This window comes from Electrona antarctica (genome assembly GCF_951216825.1).
Source record: "Electrona antarctica genome assembly, chromosome: 4".
In the NCBI taxonomy this organism is placed as follows: Eukaryota; Metazoa; Chordata; class Actinopteri; order Myctophiformes; family Myctophidae; genus Electrona; species Electrona antarctica.
This window is the reverse complement of record NC_136809.1, coordinates 2,579,256-2,588,788: the sequence shown is the minus strand read 5'-3', so window position 1 is coordinate 2,588,788 and position 9,533 is coordinate 2,579,256.

The following is a 9,533-nucleotide window of genomic DNA, read 5'->3' as shown; positions in this document are numbered from 1 at the left end:
CAGCGTCAGGCCCAGCGACGCCGGCACCTACAAGTGTGTGGCCGCCAACCACATCGGATCCAGCGAGGCGCTGGCCAAAGTCACCGTGAGAGGTGAGGAGTGATTGGTAGAGAGATGTCCCGATACTGTATCGGTATATGAGAGGTGAGGAGTGATTGGTAGAGAGATGTCCCGATACTGTATCGGTATATATGAGAGGTGAGGAGTGATTGGTAGAGAGATGTCCCGATACTGTATCGGTATATGAGAGGTGAGGAGTGATTGGTAGAGAGATGTCCCGATACTGTACTGTGAGAGGTGAGGAGTGATTGGTAGAGAGATGTCCCGATACTGTATCGGTATATGAGAGGTGAGGAGTGATTGGTAGAGAGATGTCCCGATACTGTACTGTGAGAGGTGAGGAGTGATTGGTAGAGAGATGTCCCGATACTGTATCGGTATATATGAGAGGTGAGGAGTGATTGGTAGAGAGATGTCCCGATACTGTATCGGTATATGAGAGGTGAGGAGTGATTGGTAGAGAGATGTCCCGATACTGTATCGGTATATGAGGTGAGGAGTGATTGGTAGAGAGATGTCCCGATACTGTATCGGTATGAGAGGTGAGGAGTGATTGGTAGAGAGATGTCCCGATACTGTACCGTGAGAGGTGAGGAGTGATTGGTAGAGAGATGTCCCGATACTGTATCGGTATATATGAGAGGTGAGGAGTGATTGGTAGAGAGATGTCCCGATACTGTATCGGTATGAGAGGTGAGGAGTGATTGGTAGAGAGATGTCCCGATACTGTATCGGTATATATGAGAGGTGAGGAGTGATTGGTAGAGAGATGTCCCGATACTGTATCGGTATATATGAGAGGTGAGGAGTGATTGGTAGAGAGATGTCCCGATACTGTATCGGTATATATGAGAGTGAGGAGTGATTGGTAGAGAGATGTCCCGATACTGTACCGTGAGAGGTGAGGAGTGATTGGTAGAGAGATGTCCCGATACTGTACCGTGAGAGGTGAGGAGTGATTGGTAGAGAGATGTCCCGATACTGTATCGGTATGAGAGGTGAGGAGTGATTGGTAGAGAGATGTCCCGATACTGTATCGGTATATATGAGAGGTGAGGAGTGATTGGTAGAGAGATGTCCCGATACTGTATCGGTATATATGAGAGGTGAGGAGTGATTGGTAGAGAGATGTCCAGATACTGTATCGGTATATATGAGAGGTGAGGAGTGATTGGTAGAGAGATGTCCCGATACTGTATCGGTATGAGAGGTGAGGAGTGATTGGTAGAGAGATGTCCCGATACTGTATCGGTATATATGAGAGGTGAGGAGTGATTGGTAGAGAGATGTCCCGATACTGTATCGGTATATATGAGAGGTGAGGAGTGATTGGTAGAGAGATGTCCCGATACTGTATCGGTATATATGAGAGGTGAGGAGTGATTGGTAGAGAGATGTCCCGATACTGTATCGGTATATATGAGAGGTGAGGAGTGATTGGTAGAGAGATGTCCCGATACTGTATCGGTATATATGAGAGGTGAGGAGTGATTGGTAGAGAGATGTCCCGATACTGTATCGGTATGAGAGGTGAGGAGTGATTGGTAGAGAGATGTCCCGATACTGTATCGGTATATGAGAGGTGAGGAGTGATTGGTAGAGAGATGTCCCGATACTGTATCGGTATATGAGAGGTGAGGAGTGATTGGTAGAGAGATGTCCCGATACTGTATCGGTATGAGAGGTGAGGAGTGATTGGTAGAGAGATGTCCCGATACTGTATCGGTATATGAGAGGTGAGGAGTGATTGGTAGAGAGATGTCCCGATACTGTATCGGTATGAGAGGTGAGGAGTGATTGGTAGAGAGATGTCCCGATACTGTATCGGTATATGAGAGGTGAGGAGTGATTGGTAGAGAGATGTCCCGATACTGTATCGGTATGAGAGGTGAGGAGTGATTGGTAGAGAGATGTCCCGATACTGTATCGGTATGAGAGGTGAGGAGTGATTGGTAGAGAGATGTCCCGATACTGTATCGGTATATGAGAGGTGAGGAGTGATTGGTAGAGAGATGTCCCGATACTGTATCGGTATATATGAGAGGTGAGGAGTGATTGGTAGAGAGATGTCCCGATACTGTATCGGTATATGAGGTGAGGAGTGATTGGTAGAGAGATGTCCCGATACTGTATCGGTATAGTGATTGGTAGAGAGATGTCCCGATACTGTATCGGTATAGTGATTGGTAGAGAGATGTCCCGATACTGTATCGGTATAGTGATTGGTAGAGAGATGTCCCGATACTGTATCGGTATAGTGATTGGTAGAGAGATGTCCCGATACTGTATCGGTATAGTGATTGGTAGAGAGATCTCCCGATACTGTATCGGTATAGTGATTGGTAGAGAGATGTCCCGATACTGTATCGGTATAGTGATTGGTAGAGAGATGTCCCGATACTGTATCGGTATAGTGATTGGTAGAGAGATGTCCCGATACTGTATCGGTATAGTGATTGGTAGAGAGATGTCCCGATACTGTATCGGTATAGTGATTGGTAGAGAGATGTCCCGATACTGTATCGGTATAGTGATTGGTAGAGAGATGTCCCGATACTGTATCGGTATAGTGATTGGTAGAGAGATGTCCCGATACTGTATCGGTATGAGAGGTGAGGAGTGATTGGTAGAGAGATGTCCCGATACTGTATCGGTATGAGAGGTGAGGAGTGATTGGTAGAGAGATGTCCCGATACTGTATCGGTATAGTGATTGGTAGAGAGATGTCCCGATACTGTATCGGTATAGTGATTGGTAGAGAGATGTCCCGATACTGTATCGGTATGAGAGGTGAGGAGTGATTGGTAGAGAGATGTCCCGATACTGTATCGGTATAGTGATTGGTAGAGAGATGTCCCGATACTGTATCGGTATAGTGATTGGTAGAGAGATGTCCCGATACTGTATCGGTATAGTGATTGGTAGAGAGATGTCCCGATACTGTATCGGTATAGTGATTGGTAGAGAGATGTCCCGATACTGTATCGGTATAGTGATTGGTAGAGAGATGTCCCGATACTGTATCGGTATATCGTAAAAGTATCGGCCCTCATTTGTCGGGGCATATCGGTATCGGCAACGTTTCAGTGTTGTTGGTTTTGGCAGCAAATTTAGATTTTATAGTTTTTAGTCCATTTAGTCTCTTGAATAGTTTTTTTGTCACATTTTAGTCACGCCGGGAATGTTTTAGTGTTAGTCTAGTTTCAGTCGATTAAATGTCATAAGATTTTAGTCGACTAAATCTACGGTTGATTTAGTCGAACAAAATGTGTTTTGATGCCGTCAAAATGGCTGTTTTTTTCAGATGCTGAAAATAGCAGATCTACAAGCTCACAGTCTATTTTCAGCATGCAACTAATTGTAAAATGACTTATAGTGGATCTCTTGTCCACTAGTCCCTAACATTTTAGTCTAGTTTTTATTTGTTGACGAAATTGTCAGTATATTTAGTCATAGTTTTATAGTCACATCATAGCTTAGTTTTTATTTAGTTTCCATTTAGTTTCCGTCAGTAACCATTTAGTTCTCTCTCTCTCTCTCTCTCTCTCTCTCTCTCTCTCTCTCTCTCTCTCTCTCTCTCTCTCTCTCTCTCTCTCTCTCTAACTCTCTCCCCCTCCTTTGCTTTTGTGTTACAGCCTAAGCCGTCCTCCTCACACAGATCATGTGTTACAGCCTAAGCCGTCCTCCTCACACAGATCATGTGTTACAGCCTAAGCCGTCCTCCTCACACAGATCATCCTCTCATCAAGTTGACAATCCCTCTTCCGTGCGCTTACCGCACGCACGCACGCACGCACGCACGCACGCACGGACGCACGCACGCACGCACGCACGCACGGACGCACGCACGCACGCACGCACGCACGCACGCACGCACGCACGCACGCACGCACACACACCGCAGTGAATACCATGGAGAAAATAAACCTTGACAAACCACACAATGCCAAACCGACGTTCTGTTTGGGAGACTTGGGGTTTTGTTGTATGCATAATTATATTATATAATGTTTCAATTTCATATTTTTGACGGGTTTTTGGAAATTACAATCATATGGGGGCCAAGTCTATGGACTTTTAATGTTTGTTTAGAGCGCTTTTTAACCAAAATTCGAATGGAAGTCTATGGACTTTTAATGTTTGTCAAGGGCAGCGTTTCAACTAGCCCCTCTCGGAACCCTATACGTAAAGTTTTCTGACATTTGGATGACTTTACACGTAGGGTCCCTCCAGTTCGTAAGCCCACAATATGACGCAGCTGTACATAACCTCCGTTGCGGCCGTTTTGCGCTTTTTTGATGGGGGTTAGATATTTCAAAATAAGCATATAGGAGCTATAGGAGACAACGGAAACGTCAGAGAATTTTCCTTTGGCGCAGAAGCCGTTAAGTATTTTTAATCTTTGTTTGACCGTTTTGGCAGCTCTGAAATTATCTCTTCCTTCCTTCCTTCCTTGACTTCCTTATCGACATCCCATTGTACCGCCTCCAGCACCGACACTGGCTACAGTGGCGACAGAGCGATCAGAGGCAGGAACGTAGGGACGCGCAGCTAGCCAACCTGGCGCTGGAGGCGGTACAATGGGATGTCAATAAGGAAGTCAAGGAAGGAAGGAAGAGAGAATTTCAGAGCTGCCAAAACGGCATCCCCCATCAAAAAAGCGCAGCACGGCCGCAACGGAGGTTATGTACAGCAGCGTCATATTGTGGGCTTACGAACTGGAGGGACCCTACGTGTAAAGTCATCCAAATGTCAGAAAACTTTACGTATAGGGTCCAGAGAGGGGCTACGTTTCAACAAACAGTGACGACTTGAGACGTTGTGTGGCCGATATAAATACACAGTGTGGTTTATAAATACACAGTGATCTCTGCTGTCGTGCAGTGTGGTTTATAAATACACAGTGTGGTTTATTAATACACAGTGTGGTTTATAAATACAGTGTGGTTTATAAATACACAGTGTGGTTTATAAATACAGTGTGGTTTATAAATACAGTGTGGTTTATAAATACACATTGTGGTTTATAAATACACAGTGCGGTTTATAAATACACAGTGTGGTTTATAAATACAGTGTGGTTTATAAATACACAGTGTGGTTTATAAATACACAGTGCGGTTTATAAATACAGTGTGGTTTATGGTTTATAAATACACATTGTGGTTTATAAATACACAGTGTGGTTTATAAATACACAGTGCGGTTTATAAATACAGTGTGGTTTATAAATACACATTGTGGTTTATAAATACACAGTGTGGTTTATAAATACACAGTGCGGTTTATAAATACAGTGTGGTTTATAAATAGTGTGGTTTATAAATACACAGTGATCTCTGCTGTGGTGCAGTGTGGTTTTGGCAGCTCTGAAATTCTCTCTTCCTTCCTTCCTTGACTTCCTTATCGACATCCCATTGTACCGCCTCCAGCACCGACACTGGCTACAGTGTCGACAGAGCGATCAGAGGCAGGAACGTAGGGACGCGCAGCTAGCCAACCTGGCGCTGGAGGCGGTACAATGGGATGTCAATAAGGAAGTCAAGGAAGGAAGGAAGAGAGAATTTCAGAGCTGCCAAAACGGCATCCCCCATCAAAAAAGCGCAGCACGGCCGCAATGGAGGTTATGTACAGCTGCGTCATATTGTGGGCTAAATACACAGTGTGGTTTATAAATACACAGTGATCTCTGCTGTGGTGCAGTGTGGTTTATAAATACACAGTGTGGTTTATAAATACAGTGTGGTTTATAAATACACAGTGTGGTTTATAAATACAGTGTGGTTTATAAATACACAGTGTGGTTTATAAATACAGTGTGGTTTATAAATACAGTGTGGTTTATAAATACACAGTGTGGTTTATAAATACAGTGTGGTTTATAAATACACAGTGTGGTTTATAAATACACAGTGTGGTTTATAAATACAGTGTGGTTTATAAATACAGTGTGGTTTATAAATACACAGTGCGGTTTATAAATACACAGTGTGGTTTATAAATACAGTGTGGTTTATAAATACACAGTGTGGTTTATAAATACACAGTGCGGTTTATAAATACAGTGTGGTTTATAAATAGTGTGGTTTATAAATACACTGTGATCTCTGCTGTGGTGCAGTGTGGTTTTTGGCAGCAAATTTCTATTTTAGTTTCAGTCATAGTCTCTTTTTCATTTAGTTTTAGTCACATTTTAGTCACCTGGAATGTTTTTAGTGTTAGTCTAGTTGTAGTTGACTAAATATAAGATTTTAGTCGACTAAATCTACAGTTCACTTAGTCGAACAAAATGTATTTTGCTGGGCCTTGATTCTGTCGTAATGACATGCTGAAAATAGCCGATCTACAAGCTCACAACGCGTCGCAGCGCGACACGTTGTGAGCTTGTAGATCGGCTATTTTCAGCATGCAACTAATTGTAAAATGACTTATACTGGATCTCTTGTCCACTAGTCCCTTCCTAACATTTTAGTCTAGTTTTTATTTGTTGACGAAATTGTCAGTATATTTAGTCTTAGTTTTAGTCATCATAGCTTAAGTTTTCATTTAGTTTCCATTCAGTTTTCGTCAGTGATAAAAAGGTAGTCGACGAACAATTTTCGTCTCAGTTTTAGTCGACGAAATCAACACTGGTGCATATGGGGTGCAGGGGAGATACTGAGCTGAAGAACAGCTCCTCTTTATCTGGCTCTAATCATCATGGTTGAAGAACAGCTCCTCTTTATCTGGCTCTAATCATCATGGTTGAGTGAACAGCTCCTCTTTATCTGGCTCTAATCATCATGGTTGAAGAACAGCTCCTCTTTATCTGGCTCTAATCATCATGGTTGAGTGAACAGCTCCTCTTTATCTGGCTCTAATCATCATGGTTGAGTGAACAGCTCCTCTTTATCTGGCTCTAATCATCATGGTTGAGTGACAGCAGCTGGGACAGGGCGGGGCAGACTCCATTGATTGACAGGTGAGTGTCCACAGCATTGCCCATGTGCAGACCGCGGCCATATTGCCATCAGAGTTTGGAACTTAGAGTATATATGAATAGAGACGGCACCCGGAGGAAACCCTGAGGCGCAATGGACATAGTGGCCGAATTTGGTATTGCAGCGCTGGGCCAATTCTGGTCCGTTGACTATCATTGCGCACGTTCATGATGACACGTGAACGCGGTTTCAGTGCAATGGCAGCGCGTTCATGTCTTTGGCCCAATCAATCCCAGAATGCACTCTGTTCCTAACCGGAAGGAGGAGTGAAATCGCCTCATGCGCTTCTGAGCAACTTAATGCAAGTGGATGGAAGGAGAACTCGGGTGCCGTCTCTATTCATATATATATATATATATATATAGTAAAGCAACGTCCTGCTGCCTCCTGCATTATGTGCCAATTCAAAACAGGTGGTACGCAGCTGGGCTGTTGAGTGATATCCAAGGGGGCAGGCAGACTTTCCAACGTTGAAGCTCTGGGTCCTAGTGGTAGGAGGAGGGACTACAGGCGGACCCGTGGATTCATGACCGGGAAACCCCGTGCAGCTGGGCTTTAACGTTGAGCGCTCAGTTGCCCTACGTCACTCAGGACCTCAAAGTTGAGGTCCTGGGAGGGACTTCCGGCAGTCTTCCGGGTGCTTCAAAACGCCACTGAGCAACTTCCACTGACATGAATAGCTGGGGGGGCGGAGCTTCGCGCCAGTTCAGTCTCTATTATATATATACTCTATGGTGATATCTAACGAGCACTTCCAAACTGCAACACTTAGAAAAATAATCACCTGCAAGGACACAAAGTAGCTCATAACATGTCTACAGTGGATCTTTATGAAACAAACACTTTGAGGACAGAGAGAGGATAATTCAAGCTTGTCGTACAGCTGCAATGTTGGTGAGTTTGACGTTGTGTAATACAATCAGACAGGACTGTTCTGTTTGGATGAATGGGCTGTCTATGGGAAGTTGCACCTTGTTAGCACCTTTCCATTAACATATATGGGTAGATGGCCGCGCTCTGCATATGGAGAATTAGACCACAACAGACACTGAACCAGAGGACTAAGAGATCATATGAGTGAACTTAATAATAGTCTTGCTGTAGAGCAGTGCTTTTCACCCGGTGCTGTAGAGCAGTGCTTTCACCCGGTGCTGTAGAGCAGTGCTTTTCACCCGGTGCTGTAGAGCAGTGCTTTTCACCCGGTGCTGTAGAGCAGTGCTTTTCACCCGGTGCTGTAGAGCAGTGCTTTTCACCCGGTGCTGTAGAGCAGTGCTTTCACCCGGTGCTGTAGAGCAGTGCTTTTCACCCGGTGCTGTAGAGCAGTGCTTTTCACCCGGTGCTGTAGAGCAGTGCTTTCACCCGGTGCTGTAGAGCAGTGCTTTTCACCCGGTGCTGTAGAGCAGTGCTTTTCACCCGGTGCTGTAGAGCAGTGCTTTTCACCCGGTGCTGTAGAGCAGTGCTTTCCACCCGGTGCTGTAGAGCAGTGCTTTTCACCCGGTGCTGTAGAGCAGTGCTTTACACCCGGTGCTGTAGAGCAGTGCTTTACACCCGGTGCTGTAGAGCAGTGCTTTCCACCCGGTGCTGTAGAGCAGTGCTTTCCACCCGGTGCTGTAGAGCAGTGCTTTTCACCCGGTGCTGTAGAGCAGTGCTTTTCACCCGGTGCTGTAGAGCAGTGCTTTTCACCCGGTGCTGTAGAGCAGTGCTTTTCACCCGGTGCTGTAGAGCAGTGCTTTTCACCCGGTGCTGTAGAGCAGTGCTTTTCACCCGGTGCTGTAGAGCAGTGCTTTACACCCGGTGCTGTAGAGCAGTGCTTTTCACCCGGTGCTGTAGAGCAGTGCTTTTCACCCGGTGCTGTAGAGCAGTGCTTTTCACCCGGTGCTGTAGAGCAGTGCTTTCCACCCGGTGCTGTAGAGCAGTGCTTTCCACCCGGTGCTGTAGAGCAGTGCTTTTCACCCGGTGCTGTAGAGCAGTGCTTTCCACCCGGTGCTGTAGAGCAGTGCTTTCCACCCGGTGCTGTAGAGCAGTGCTTTCCACCCGGTGCTGTAGAGCAGTGCTTTTCACCCGGTGCTGTAGAGCAGTGCTTTTCACCCGGTGCTGTAGAGCAGTGCTTTTCACCCGGTGCTGTAGAGCAGTGCTTTTCACCCGGTGCTGTAGAGCAGTGCTTTTCACCCGGTGCTGTAGAGCAGTGCTTTTCACCCGGTGCTGTAGAGCAGTGCTTTTCACCCGGTGCTGTAGAGCAGTGCTTTACACCCGGTGCTGTAGAGCAGTGCTTTACACCCGGTGCTGTAGAGCAGTGCTTTACACCCGGTGCTGTAGAGCAGTGCTTTTCACCCGGTGCTGTAGAGCAGTGCTTTCACCCGGTGCTGTAGAGCAGTGCTTTTCACCCGGTGCTGTAGAGCAGTGCTTTCCACCCGGTGCTGTAGAGCAGTGCTTTACACCCGGTGCTGTAGAGCAGTGCTTTACACCCGGTGCTGTAGAGCAGTGCTTTTCACC